General features: G+C 45.3%; 1 protein-coding gene across 1 annotated transcript in view; it reads left to right on the forward strand.

Moving 5' to 3' along the window:
- LOC135912353 (prolyl 4-hydroxylase subunit alpha-2-like) overlaps positions 1 to 14,636 on the forward strand; it is a 112,827-nt gene that overhangs the window by 21,899 nt on the left and 76,292 nt on the right. The window lies entirely within an intron of this gene.

Below are 14,636 nucleotides of genomic sequence, written 5' to 3' on the forward strand. Positions count from 1 at the left end.
CTGTTTTACGGTTGGCTGCGCGCACGTACTTTAAAATTGATTTTAAATATGTTCTAAGCGATATTCGCCTCTGATATTTTACACACGATGTGTGTGTGACCCACTAAATCGATCTCACAAGTTATCTCGACTTCAAATTTTTGTGTCAGTACTCCTTTAATAATATCTATATTTACAGTTCTCTAAATATTGTGCATAGACATTCTGTACGCTTCAAAAGATTCATTTTCTTTAACACATCGCAGTACAAGTAATGTTGTTCTTTTACTTCCTTTTTTTTTGACGGCACATTGTTGCCAGTGGACAACGTCAGTAAATTTGCTACAAAAAAAAAGAAAAAGCTTTGCAAATGATTGCGTTAGCGCACATGATTCCACTGTGTAATCTAAGCTAGTCACTGCAACGCGCATGTCCACTACAATCAGTTCCGGCTTCGAGATATATCGCGGCCAGGCTTCGAGACATGTAGATATACTTTGGCCCTCGTTCTACTGGTTATCTCCTCTCAAGACGTCTACTTGCGAACTGCTGCATAAATCTGCGTGACACAAATGCATTTGGTTGCACATCTTGGAGGCAAACTTTGGAACCGATCGTACAGTCCCAAAGACTCCACCTAAGCGGGAACGCCCTGAACACTGAGCAGTTGTGATTCCGAAATCACAACAGCTAAAGCAAGACTGCGAGTCGGCCTAGTTGGAACAAATTCATCTTGAAACTTATTGTGCGCAACAAACAGGGACGAAGAATAGAAGAAACACAAGGACGAGCGCTTTCTAACAACTGGTTTTATTCTTGAAGAACCACCTGCTTATATACCCACAGATCTGCGCGATCTAGTCAAACAGAGCACACCTATAGCGCATATAATACACACAGATCTGCGCGATCAAGTCAAGAGAGCATATTTACAGTGCATATATCATTTGTGATAAAAAAACCAAGACGTGGACCAAAGCCACCCGGTCAACATAAGAACAGCAAGGTGCATGAAACATCCGCTTATGATAATATGCGTTAAAGATGTGATGATAGAAGTGAATTTTCTTTATCCAACAATGAAACCGATGGATGGCTGATGCATTTTTCTTTTTGTTTTTCAATCCAGTGTGCTTCTACAATTTCTCTCGCGGTTTGATTCCTGTTCCTATACAAAATGTTAGTCCTACTCAGACAAGGGGAGCAATCATGTTCTTGGCAATGCATTGCCAAATGCGTGCTAGGGCGACCTTTCAGACTGGACAAGTGTTCCCTTAACCTGGTGTTAATGCATCTCGCAGTCTGCCCTACGTACACATGACCACACGTCATAGGGATCTGATATACAACGTTCATCGCGCAATCTACAAACTGGTTCTTGCGCGGATGTTTGACACTACATTCTTTCTTTGCATCATCCTTTCTTTCGAACTTATTTTTAACCTTAGAGCACACACTACCTATTTTGTTATTCGCTGAAAATACCACTTTCACTGCGTAACTGCCAGCCACCTTCTTAAGTCTGTGGGAAAGGCCGTGCACATACGGAATCACTGAAATCTTGGAAGCTACATCCTTTTGCCTTTGATTCTTTTTGCATTGTCCTTTATCCTGTTTAAGTTTTTTCATTAGCCTTTCGCACGACGCCAACATCACAGCGAGCGGGTACCCAGCCTTTCTCAACCTATCAACTTGCTCAAAAAATGCACTCTTTACGGTGTGGTGACATGAATTCAACAACGCTGACCGGAAACACGAAATGACTATGCCATTCTTCACAAGCCTGGAATGGTTTGAGGCATAATTCATTAGCGGTTTTCCAGCTCGGGGTGAAAATGACCAACATACATGTTCCGGTAGGAATTCTAACTTGACATCAAGAAATTGTAGCTTGTTATCCACCGGTACTTCAGAAGTGAACGTTAAACCCTTGCCCTGAGAATTGAAGGCTTCTACTACCCTATTCCTAAAGGCACCCTTGTCTACCTGGCAGCCTAAAATCAAGTAGTCATCGACATATCTGTATACCTTATTTACTACACCTTCTAAATCTTTGGCCAACTCTCTGTCTATGCTTCCCAAAAAAATGCTACTTAGGATGGGAGCTACCTTTGACCCGATGCACACACCCTTTGCCTGTATATACGTTTCACCACAGAATCCTACATGTGTGTTCGCTAAATAAAAATGCAGAAGTTCAAGAAAGGATTCAACAGCCATGCCGCACGTGTTGCGGAAAGACACCTCATCATTCTCATTAGTTATGCAATCTTTAACGCTGCACATTAGGGGCCCTTGCGGTAAGGAGTAGTAGAGATCTTGAACATCTATGCTGAATCCCCAGCTGCAGCTTGTCTTATCTGATGCCAGAAAATTCACAAGGCCTTCCGAGTTTTTCAATAAGTACGGATCCTGTACTTCTAAGGAATTCAACATATTTTGCAGGAACTCGGCGACCATAACCTGCCAACACCCTCTCTCGGACACAATTGGCCTAAACGGAATTCCTTCTTTGTGGGTTTTTGCTGTAAAAAATATCTCCAATTTCATTCCTTTTGAGTTCTTTACCTGTGACGCAAGCTTTTCTTGGTCACACTTCTTCAATAACTCCACCGCCTTCTTTTTTACGTTTTCTACACTCACGTCACATTTCTTAAAGCACTTATTCACCGCTAGGAAAGCCTTTTCTAAGTAACAATCATTTGGTAAAACAACCAGAAAGCCTTCCTTGTCTGCTTGAACAACACGCAGATTATTCTCAACCAAATACTTAGCAATCCTATCAACATTGGGTCTGGATCCATCGCTTACCGAAGCTTTGGCCACCACATCCACACATTCCACCACACATCGTTCTTTTTCTTTCTCTGGTACACTCCTGGCAATGTCCCTTGTAAGTGCTAACCTGTCGACGATGTCGATCCTTGGTTCCACGCAGAACTTCGGCCCCAACTTGAGTACCTGCTGATGCCATGCTTCCACCGTTGCACCCCCTAGTGATAGGAGGCGTCCCTCTGGCACTTCTCTTTTCTTCTTCTTCGGCAATTTTCGAAGAACATCGTTCCATATAGCCTCAGTCACAATATTTGTCTGTCTGCACCACTCCCGAAAAGCCTTCACGTTGAAAAGACCATCGGAAGCAGATGAACAGGCCACCTTTAGACATTCGTTTAAACAGACATCAAGATCATTAGACATCAAGATCTTGAGGTCAGAGAGCCGGAGACAGGTTAGACATTTCAAAGAATGTCTAAAGGTGGCCTGTTCATCTGCTTCCGATGGTCTTTTCAACGTGAAGGCTTTTCGGGACTGGTGCAGACAGACAAATATTGTGACTGAGGCTATATGGAACGATGTTCTTCGAAAATTGCCGAAGAAGAAGAAAAGAGAAGTGCCAGAGGGACGCCTCCTATCACTAGGGGGTGCAACGGTGGAAGCATGGCATCAGCAGGTACTCAAGTTGGGGCCGAAGTTCTGCGTGGAACCAAGGATCGACATCGTCGACAGGTTAGCACTTACAAGGGACATTGCCAGGAGTGTACCAGAGAAAGAAAAAGAACGATGTGTGGTGGAATGTGTGGATGTGGTGGCCAAAGCTTCGGTAAGCGATGGATCCAGACCCAATGTTGATAGGATTGCTAAGTATTTGGTTGAGAATAATCTGCGTGTTGTTCAAGCAGACAAGGAAGGCTTTCTGGTTGTTTTACCAAATGATTGTTACTTAGAAAAGGCTTTCCTAGCGGTGAATAAGTGCTTTAAGAAATGTGACGTGAGTGTAGAAAACGTAAAAAAGAAGGCGGTGGAGTTATTGAAGAAGTGTGACCAAGAAAAGCTTGCGTCACAGGTAAAGAACTCAAAAGGAATGAAATTGGAGATATTTTTTACAGCAAAAACCCACAAAGAAGGAATTCCGTTTAGGCCAATTGTGTCCGAGAGAGGGTGTTGGCAGGTTATGGTCGCCGAGTTCCTGCAAAATATGTTGAATTCCTTAGAAGTACAGGATCCGTACTTATTGAAAAACTCGGAAGGCCTTGTGAATTTTCTGGCATCAGATAAGACAAGCTGCAGCTGGGGATTCAGCATAGATGTTCAAGATCTCTACTACTCCTTACCGCAAGGGCCCCTAATGTGCAGCGTTAAAGATTGCATAACTAATGAGAATGATGAGGTGTCTTTCCGCAACACGTGCGGCATGGCTGTTGAATCCTTTCTTGAACTTCTGCATTTTTATTTAGCGAACACACATGTAGGATTCTGTGGTGAAACGTATATACAGGCAAAGGGTGTGTGCATCGGGTCAAAGGTAGCTCCCATCCTAAGTAGCATTTTTTTGGGAAGCATAGACAGAGAGTTCGCCAAAGATTTAGAATGTGTAGTAAATAAGGTATACAGATATGTCGATGACTACTTGATTTTAGGCTGCCAGGTAGACAAGGGTGCCTTTAGGAATAGGGTAGTAGAAGCCTTCAATTCTCAGGGCAAGGGTTTAACGTTCACTTCTGAAGTACCGGTGGATAACAAGCTACAATTTCTTGATGTCAAGTTAGAATTCCTACCGGAACATGTATGTTGGTCATTTTCACCCCGAGCTGGAAAACCGCTAATGAATTATGCCTCAAACCATTCCAGGCTTGTGAAGAATGGCATAGTCATTTCGTGTTCCCGGTCAGCGTTGTTGAATTCATGTCACCACACCGTAAAGAGTGCATTTTTTGAGCAAGTTGATAGGTTGAGAAATGCTGGGTACCCGCTCGCTGTGATGTTGGCGTCGTGCGAAAGGCTAATGAAAAAACTTAAACAGGATAAAGGACAATGCAAAAAGAATCAAAGGCAAAAGGATGTAGCTTCCAAGATTTCAGTGATTCCGTATGTGCACGGCCTTTCCCACAGACTTAAGAAGGTGGCTGGTAGTTACGCAGTGAAAGTGGTATTTTCAGCGAATAACAAAATAGGTAGTGTGTGCTCTAAGGTTAAAAATAAGTTCGAAAGAAAGGATGATGCAAAGAAAGAATGTAGTGTCAAACATCCTCGCAAGAACCAGTTTGTAGATTGCGCGATGAACGTTGTATATCAGATCCCTATGGCGTGTGGTCATGTATACGTAGGGCAGACTGCGAGATGCATTAACACCAGGTTAAGGGAACACTTGTCCAGTCTGAAAGGTCGCCCTAGCACGCATTTGGCAATGCATTGCCAAGAACATGATTGCTCCCCTTGTCTGAGTAGCACTAACATTTTGTATAGGAACAGGAATCAAACCGCGAGAGAAATTGTAGAAGCACACTGGATTGAAAAACAAAAAGAAAAATGCATCAGCCATCCATCGGTTTCATTGTTGGATAAAGAAAATTCACTTCTATCATCACATCTTTAACGCATATTATCATAAGCGGATGTTTCATGCACCTTGCTGTTCTTATGTTGACCGGGTGGCTTTGGTCCACGTCTTGGTTTTTTTATCACAAATGGTATATGCACTGTAAATATGCTCTCTTGACTTGATCGCGCAGATCTGTGTGTATTATATGCGCTATAGGTGTGCTCTGTTTGACTAGATCGCGCAGATCTGTGGGTATATAAGCAGGTGGTTCTTCAAGAATAAAACCAGTTGTTAGAAAGCGCTCGTCCTTGTGTTTCTTCTATTCTTCGTCCCTGTTTGTTGCGCACAATAAGTTTCAACACAACAGCTAATTTTAAACGCTATAGACCCAACTAGGTATTTAGTTGGCACCGAAAAAAAGTGGCGTCAGCACGTTCACTTCCGCGAAGAGACATAGTTCAAGTATGTCAGCAAAACCGTTCATTCTTGCAGTAGCGCTAAACAAAGAGAGAGAGAGTTATACAAATGAGAGAAAGGAAGGGAGGTTAACCCGAGGTAAAACCTCCGGTTTGCTACCCTGCACTAGGGGAAGGGAAAGGGGAAGTAAAGACAGAAAGAAGAGCATGACAAAAATAAAAGCGTGAGAAAAAAATATGAAGAGGGATGGAATGGGGTCATTATAGTCTTTCTAATAGGCCACTCTCACGTAAAAAGGTCAACAAAGCTTTGACTAACTTTCGCTCCGACGACAGTTTATGTCGGCATTCCAAGACTGACTGTTCTGAAAGTGGCCCGTCGTCAAGGTGTGCCAACGCGGTCGCTAGTGACAGCCGGTGCGCGCTATATTGAGGACAGTGCCAAAGCACGTGTTCGATAGTCTCCTCGCCGCCGCAGTGACTGCAAGCCGCGCTCTTGTCCATACAGACTCGAAAGGCGAATGATCTTGTGTAAGCGACACCAAGCCACAGTCGGCAAAGTACTGCTCTCTCGAGTCGAGAGAGTCCAGATGGGGGTCGAAGTCGAAGGGATGGGTTCAGTCGGTGTAGACGTGTGTGCTTCAAGCTTGGTGTGTTCCATAACGTTCTGATGGCTTCATTTGCAAGGACACGAAATTTCATTGCAGCGTCTGTTCGCTAAACAAAGCGACGAATTGGGCTAATTCGTGCTTGTTCGTCGTCCTCGGGCTCTGCACGGCACACACTAAAGGGTCCAAGACGCCATCAGACCAGGACGGAAGCCACAAACGGACGAAACTGACTTCTCCGAGACAATCTGTGTCTTCCTTTTGATTAGTGTCCGTTGCTTTTGGCTCCGTTATAGTGTGCGCCCTACATAGAGCGATAGCGTTAAAGGAATTTGAATTAGCGCTCATATGACATGTGCTTAGCCCAGCTTCCTCCACCCCATACATGCCTTCCCCGTGATATATATATATATACATATATATATATATATATATATATATATGTGTGTGTGTGTGTGTGTGTGTGTGTGTGTGTGTGTGTGTGTGTGTGTGTGTGTGTGTGTGTGTGTATCCCACGGCGAAGGCATGTACGGGGCGGGGGATGTTGAGCAGAAAAACACAGCAGCAATTGCCGTAGGATCCCATTAACGGCAAGGCAGGTCGAGTGAATGAATATGAAAGAGCACGCACTGGGTAGTAAATCGAGAAAACAAAACAGTGCTTCACGCAGTACGAGACGGGAACAGTAGGGGTCGTCACGTCCGGCGCGCACGCGCGAACGCTGACCGGGTCAAGCACGAATTCGTTTCCCGTTGATAATGAGCCGGATCACGTCGTTAGAGGTCAGCCGTTGCATAACGCCCGGGAACGACGGCGCGCGCTGGTGGACGCCCGCACGTTGAGCGCCGCGGCGGTCGCGTGGGTTTCCGCACTGAGCTTGTACTAAACGAATACCTGGCCGTCGTATAGTTTGAATGGCGTGGGAATTACGGACAGCTTCATGATTTTTCTCTATGCTGGCAAATCTTTGTCGAGACAGCATGGACCGTGCTCCTGTGGCATTTGAGGCTCGTGGCCAATAGGTGTCCGTCGGCGGTCCGTCATTCGGTGCATCTATCTATCTATCTATCTATCTATCTATCTATCTATCTATCTATCTATCTATCTATCTATCTATCTATCTATCTATCTATCTATCTATCTATCTATCTATCTATCTATCTATCTATCTATCTATCTATCTATCTATCTATCTATCTATCTATCTATCTATCTATCTATCTATCTATCTATCTATCTATCTATCTATCTATCTATCTATGTCTGTGCGTGTGTGTGTCCGTCAGTTAGTAAAGTCCCTCAGTGAAGCCAGTTATTCTAAACACGAATATTGCAGGTCCCGCAGGACAAAAGCATCATCATCATCATCATCATCATCATCATCATCATAATCATCATCATCAGCCTGGTTACGCCCACTGCAGGGCAAAGGCCTCTCCCATACTTCTCCAACAACCCCGGTCATGTACTTGTGGCCATGCCATCCCTGCAAACTTCTTAATCTCATCCACCCACCTAACTTTCTGCCTCCCCTTGCTTACGCTTCCCTTCCCTTGGAATCCAGTCCGTAACCCTTAATGACCATCAGTTATCTTCCCTCCTCATTACATGTCCTGCCCATGCCCATTTCTTTTTCTTGATTTCAACTAAGATGTCATTCTCTCGCGTTTGTTCCCTCACCCAATCTGCTCTTTTCTTATCCCTTAACGTTACACCTATCATTCTTCTTTCCATAGCTCATTGCGTCGTCCTCAATTTGAGTAGAACCCTTTTCGTAAGCCTCCAGGTTTCTGCCCCGTAGGTGAGTACGGGACAAAAGCATTCATAGACAACTTCATAGTGCCTCACATATCATGAAAATGTTGTGTGCATACCTCAAAACATATCGTAAGGCAGAAAAGCTTTCCAGCTCTAGAGTGAATTATTCTACCCATTTGTTCTTTTATAAACCCATCAATTTTGACACCTGAGAGCATGCTAGTCGCTATATACTGAGAGAAATCAGATTGTAAACTTAGGTAAATGATTTCTATATGCATTGCATTTTCCTCCGTGATGTTCTAGAAAGAGTAGAGAGAAAGCAGCTATAGGTAGAGGCTAATAACTGCTATTCAACAAATTTCCAGTGATAGTTCATCTTCAGTGTCCTTAACGTAAGAAGCTACGAGGACGTTTCAGTATAATCTCATCTCTCTACCTTATCTTTCGCTGATTTAGCCGCCGTTGTCACATCGCATGCAGACGCTGGATTTCCTTCTACAGTAAGCATAATGTAAAGCTATTTACTGTCTGCGCGTGGTCAATAAAAAAAAAAAACTAGAGGGTCGTGCAATCCAGCTTCCCGGTACGATATAGTTTAACGTCACGTGCAGTGAGTGCACCATGAACACGGAAGCTCAAGACTGGCCGGCCCGTATAATGTCTAAGATCCCAGGCGATGCTTATATGTGATTGCACTTCAAAGGAGCCGGCGCTCGTGTCAGAAGAAGGCACTCAAATTGGTGCGTATTGATTGCAGCGAGCTTCGTAATGCAATAGAAACGCCATCAGCAGGGCTCGGGCGAGCGATGGGGTACGAGCATGGAGGGTCGTTACGACCTTCCACTTCACGCCGTGTACACACACACACACACACACAGATGGTGCGTCGCTCGACCTCTCTGCCCCGTCTGTACGAATGACTGCTGCCCCGGAAATGTCTTCCTGGTAGCAGAAGTGGTGCTGCTGACACGGTTCAGTAATCACTCTGGTAATTGACGCCTAGCTCGCAGAGAGTAACAGACAGCGCGCGAGAAGCAAGTGGACGGAACGTAGAACTTCTTCGACTCGAGTATCGTGTTGCAAACGTCATCGGGCCGCTCGTTAAACGCAACCACGTGGTAGTGCGACATGCATTTGCTGCTTGGACAAGAGTTACTATACAATGTCTGACAGGGCCGCGAAAATAAACGTCACGCAAATAACGTGACACAGACGTGCTCTTGCGTTCGTCGTGTTTTATGTGTGGTGCCTGTTTTCGGGCTGTGTAAAAAGGAACATATAGTAAACCCCCACCAATTAGGAAGAAGTCCTTTAGAAAAGGATAGTTTTGCTAAATGACGGTCAGAATTTTTCGACACAGAACGCGTCGACACAATACCACCAGGATGGAACAATGCTTGAAATCGCGGACTACTTACATTATATTCTTCAAGTCCATGGGTTATTCTAGCCCGCATAGACGAGAATGCGGCATTGAGCTCAATCCGAATCGGGCCTGTTCGCGATCAAAATTGACCACGTGACACCACTATTAATTGCACGGTTTAGACTGTAATCATACGTCACCTACGATATACCCCGTATTTCAGCTAAATACAAACAAGGCGCCTTCTTATTTAGCCGCATAGAGCACGAAAACCTACTATGTACGCGTTATTTTGCATAGAAATGTAAGGGAAATAGGTATTCAGTAATTAATTGTCAAGACTCTGAATTTGCCCGGGAACTTGAAACTTTCGGCGCATATCACGCATCAAGTGGTTCCCATGCTTTCCTGTTATAATATTGCTAGCTGCCTGCCACCTTTGTTTCTCCCAGGGCAGCGGGAGAATTCGGTAAATATGGTCGCGTATAATGGCGCAAAGGCAAAAAACTAGCACTTAGAAATTTTCGCCTAACTCCTAGTGGTTATTACCCAGACTCTTCAGAATTTGCTTTCACATCACCCAGGTACCACTTTTCGTGATGGATCGTTACCGTAACTGAGCAGGTTGTAACGTGTTTTCTTTTTTTTTTTCGTCGGTGTGCAACAGATACGTCCCCATGACATCACCATCACCGTGGTACTACGGTTGTCGTCGTCGTTGTTGAATTTCGACGCTTACATCCACCCCACAAGCACGATGCCGTCCCACGCACAGCTTTTCGCCTTTCTCTATTTTGTAACCGTACTCTTTTAACCATGCGCTTCTTATAATATATATGCATGCATGCATGCATAGAGTCATGCGGTAACACTTTGCGCAATTGCAAACGACGATAGACAGCCAGGTATCTACAAAATTGTTCTCAACTTACTGATTTCCGCAGTCTGTCGGATCTGCATTATTTTCTCCAGTGAATTTCTTGCCGAATGCGCAATCGTTCTCAAAAGAAGAAAAAGATTGCGAGGAACCAGTGAAGATGAATTTCACTACACGCAAACACCCGAACGATACTCTTGTCGCTCGACGCAATGTTTCGCAGCACGTGTCTGAGCCGTTCTTGCTCGGGCCGGTGAGCAAAACGTGTATTCTGAAGTCCTGCACTTCAGAAAATGCATGTTACCTCTCTGCGTGCCCTGCACACAAGACAGCGTCGGCATGTTTTAATTGCACGCTCAGGAGGAGGAGGAGGAGGAGGCAAAGGAGAGGAAAGACAGGGAGGTTAGCCAGTGTAAGTACCGGCTGGCTACCCTGTGCTGGGGAAAGGGGTAAAGGGAATAAAAGGAGAAAGAAGAAGAAAAGGAAAAAAAATAAAAAGAAAAAATTCACACAGTAACGCGAAACTACGCTCTACAACGTTCAAAGGCGGTCGCACAATTCACATGTCCTTAAAAACTTCAACAAAGCCCTTAAGGCCTTGAATGCCGAAGCCCGTCTGGACCAATGTCCTAGAGCTTTTTCCTCTGTAAAGGGGCGATTGTCCAGTTTTGCGAGAGCGGTCACGAGCACTGTTCTTCGCACTGCGTAACGGGGACAGTCACAAAGGAGGTGTTCAATCGTCTCCTCGCAGCCGCAGGTGTCACAAGTAGGGCTGTCGGCCATTCCAATGCGGAATGAATATGAGTTCGTGAATGCCACGCCGAGCCACAGGCGGCACAGAAGTGTTGCTTCCGCTCGTGGCATTGCACGCTCAGACTGGCCCACAGTGCCTCCTGGTCAATGGTGGTTCGCCGGATTCGCTTTAAACTAAAAGGAGGAGGAGGGAAACGAGGCGCAATAAGAAAACTTATGCTTGTTTACGACTGGGACTCAGCGTGACCTCCTCCCACGAAGCCTCACCACTGCGCCACCGGCCCCCTGTGGCCGCCGAGCTCAGAAATGCAATCCCCGAGCAGACGACGTCTAGCGAAAGTAGCAGACAGTTCCTTGACCGCTAATCTGCTAATAGTGTGCATGGGAATGCGACGAATACAACCGGAATGCATGTTCAGAGCCAGGAACTATGATACAAGCTCTGTTTCTGTGCGTCATATCCGAGGGCTTTTGAACGTTGCGCCAAACAATCACGCCGAGCATCGGAGGAGACGCAATTAGGACACGGAGGTACCGCCGCTGAACTGCTTCACGGGAAGCACACAAAGTGACGTGCTAGACAGAGTCTTTCGTTTATTTTTCTCCCTCAACTGGTAACCAACAATATTTCTCGTTCGAAATGTTTGCACAAATGTAGAATAAAAACGGACATCCAGTGCACACTTTTAGAATCTTTTCGAAATCGAAAGTTTCGAGAAGCGGCTGTTCCTTTTTCATTTGTTTCGCAGCTTAGCAACTACGTGGCAGCCCGGCAAATCAACAAGACGCGGCGACCATGACCAAGCGACCCACGTGGTCCAAGCGACCGCGGATTACACTGCCTCCGGGACCGGCCCACTTTTCCCCATGCCACCCCCGGGATCGGCAGCTTAGTACTGCCCTATCTTCAGGACCGACCTTCCTTTCGATGACGATCTTGCTCAATCCTGATACAGACGATCGCGATCCGTGCATTGTGATCGAGGCTCTTCATCGCGATTAGAGAAAGAATTGAAGACTCGGCGATCAAGGATGCGTCCAGGTGGGAGGCTGCACTTCGCAGCCCGGACCTGGGTGAACAATTCTGGGCTATCCAGCAGGCTCACGATGTGGCCGTGAGGCTTGGCCTTCCGGTCCCGACGTGGGAGCGGCCCGCTTAGTGATGAATTATCACTACTTGCAGGACCAAATAAAGTTTTCCTTCCTTCCTTCCTTCTTCATCGCGATCGTAGGCTGACGACCGTGTAGTACTGAAAGTTGCAGACGATTAGCAGACGATGACAGCCTTACCCACAATGACGCACGAAATAATATATTATTCAAAAAATATGTTACAATTTTTACGGCATATTTGATATGTGCTTTGGACCCACGCCAGTGCGCTAGAGCTCACCCAGACTGTAGATGCCCAAACTCAAACCGGATCGTTGTTGGACTGTGTAGCAGCGATCATTGTCGATCACAATCGTGAAATTCGATTCGAATAGGGCCCGATCGCGATGAAAAGTGACCGTGTGACACCGGTGTTAACTTCGGGTTTTTTTTTTCAATATTATTTATATGAGAGTTCAAGAGCACTAGATTTATATTTATAAACACTGTATGAAGTTTTCCCCATTGTCCTAGAATAACATAACGCACCACAAATTTGAAAATCCAAAAAAATATAGGCATTTTATTATTGAACTGCAGGGCATACTTTCAGGGACATCAGATAACTGATGACATTGTGAATAAATTCCTTAAGAAAATGCTCGAAAGTTTTGTATTGCATTTATCCACCGCATTGTGGAGAAATGCGGGGGATGATAGAGCTGGTGCTTGAATAAGTTTTGCATCCTTGCTTTAAGTATAAGCGTTGCAAATAATTACTCAAGACTCGTTTCTTGTCGTATTCTCAGGCGGTGCCTATGATTTTTCTCCTGTTTCATCGAAGAACTAAGGAAACGTTAGGTTGGCTAAAGGAGATGTGCAAACCAACCTGAAAGTTAGCAGGTTAACTATGGCCGTTGTAGTAAATTGCTTATTCTAGTGCTCCAGGGGGTTGTGATGCGTATTGCGAGTGGCGTATTACTTAGCCAGCTGTCCTGGCGAAAACAATAGCAGCCAACGAGATAAAGTTTCGTGAAAATTCGAGCATTATTAAGGTTGACGTGCATGCGAACATAGATGCGTGCGGGTGAATCACCTATTGCGCAAAAAAAAAAAATCTTAAGCAAAGGCTAGAAACCAGCATACGGCCGTTATCCGCAATATTCGCATTGGTCATACCAAGAAACCGACAATGGTTGTACCTGCCAAAAAATCGAGCCTCTCGGAATCTCTTCGTCATTTCGCCAATTGTCCTGAGAGCAGCTTACGTAAGCGAAAGTTCAAATTCAGTGGAAACGGTAGGCATGTTAGGGACAATGTGTGGCGAAACTTTAGTGCTTCTGGCTCAGATGTGCGATTTGCAAATAATTATTGCTTATTCGTTTTATGTACCTATTTTCAGGTGGTCTACGAAGCGTTTACAATGTTACATTCGCTGTCCCCGGAGAACTGAGAGTAGCACCGATTTAATTTTTGGTGAGAAAGTGAGCTTGCTATGCTTGAGGGTCGTGCGAAGTTTATTCTGTATACGGTGATTAATTACAAGCACAAGCGTTGCACGGTGTCATGGGAGGTCGTAGTGGGACCCGAGTTTAATTTTGCACGAATTAGATAGAGTCCACGTCACGACTCATGCGCGAGAAGCATATTAACGTCCGTGGTCTGCTTCAGGAAATTGAAATTCCTTAATGGAAGTGCTCAAAAGAAGCAGTTTTCTTTGAAACTGGGCGCGTCATTGCGCAAGATTGCTTAAGTCTGCTGTGTTTCTTTTTGAGGGACAGCCGCTGGGACACCCCTGTCGTCCTTGCGTGGACTTGGCAAAAACAGCTTGCAGCAGCTATCAACTGCCAAGTGAGGGAAGAGGTGACCTTCGTCTCATTACGTGGTGAAACTTGCTTTACTGCTGTAATTGCCTTGAACCCCGATTAGAGCGGCATAGCGCGCTGAACTATACCGGTATTGTGGTTTCGTCAAGGTGGAAACGCATGCCCTATACATGTATGAACGCGTTGAGACAGCAAAACTTATGCAGATCTGAAGCGTTTTGAAAACTGACGTTACGCGAAGGCACCTAGCTCGACTATCCAGTATCCTTTGGGGTTGTGTAAAGCGTAACCAAATGCCCCAGCGTGTTTGTGCAGGGTGACCGAATGTGCGTGCGTGAGTGCGTGTGTGTGTGTCTGTGCAACGACAGCGGCTAAGCAGCAACGATAGTATCAAGGTGACGGCGATGACATGACCACGGGCTTATTGTACTCTGGAGAAGAAGCGTTACAACCTGTACGATGTGGGGGAAACTGGAGTGCCGGTTTTCGCTTTTTGCAAGCAGTTTGTTGCTACGTGGACGAGACGCGCACGCGAAGGACAAGGGTCAGATCGACAATTATCTCAGCCTTCCATTCACACTTCCGCGTACCAAGCAAGCGGACGTGCTCTCGCATTCGTTTCTTGAAAATGAAATAGT

This window comes from Dermacentor albipictus, chromosome 6 (genome assembly GCF_038994185.2).
Source record: "Dermacentor albipictus isolate Rhodes 1998 colony chromosome 6, USDA_Dalb.pri_finalv2, whole genome shotgun sequence".
NCBI lineage: Eukaryota > Metazoa > Arthropoda > Arachnida > Ixodida > Ixodidae > Dermacentor > Dermacentor albipictus.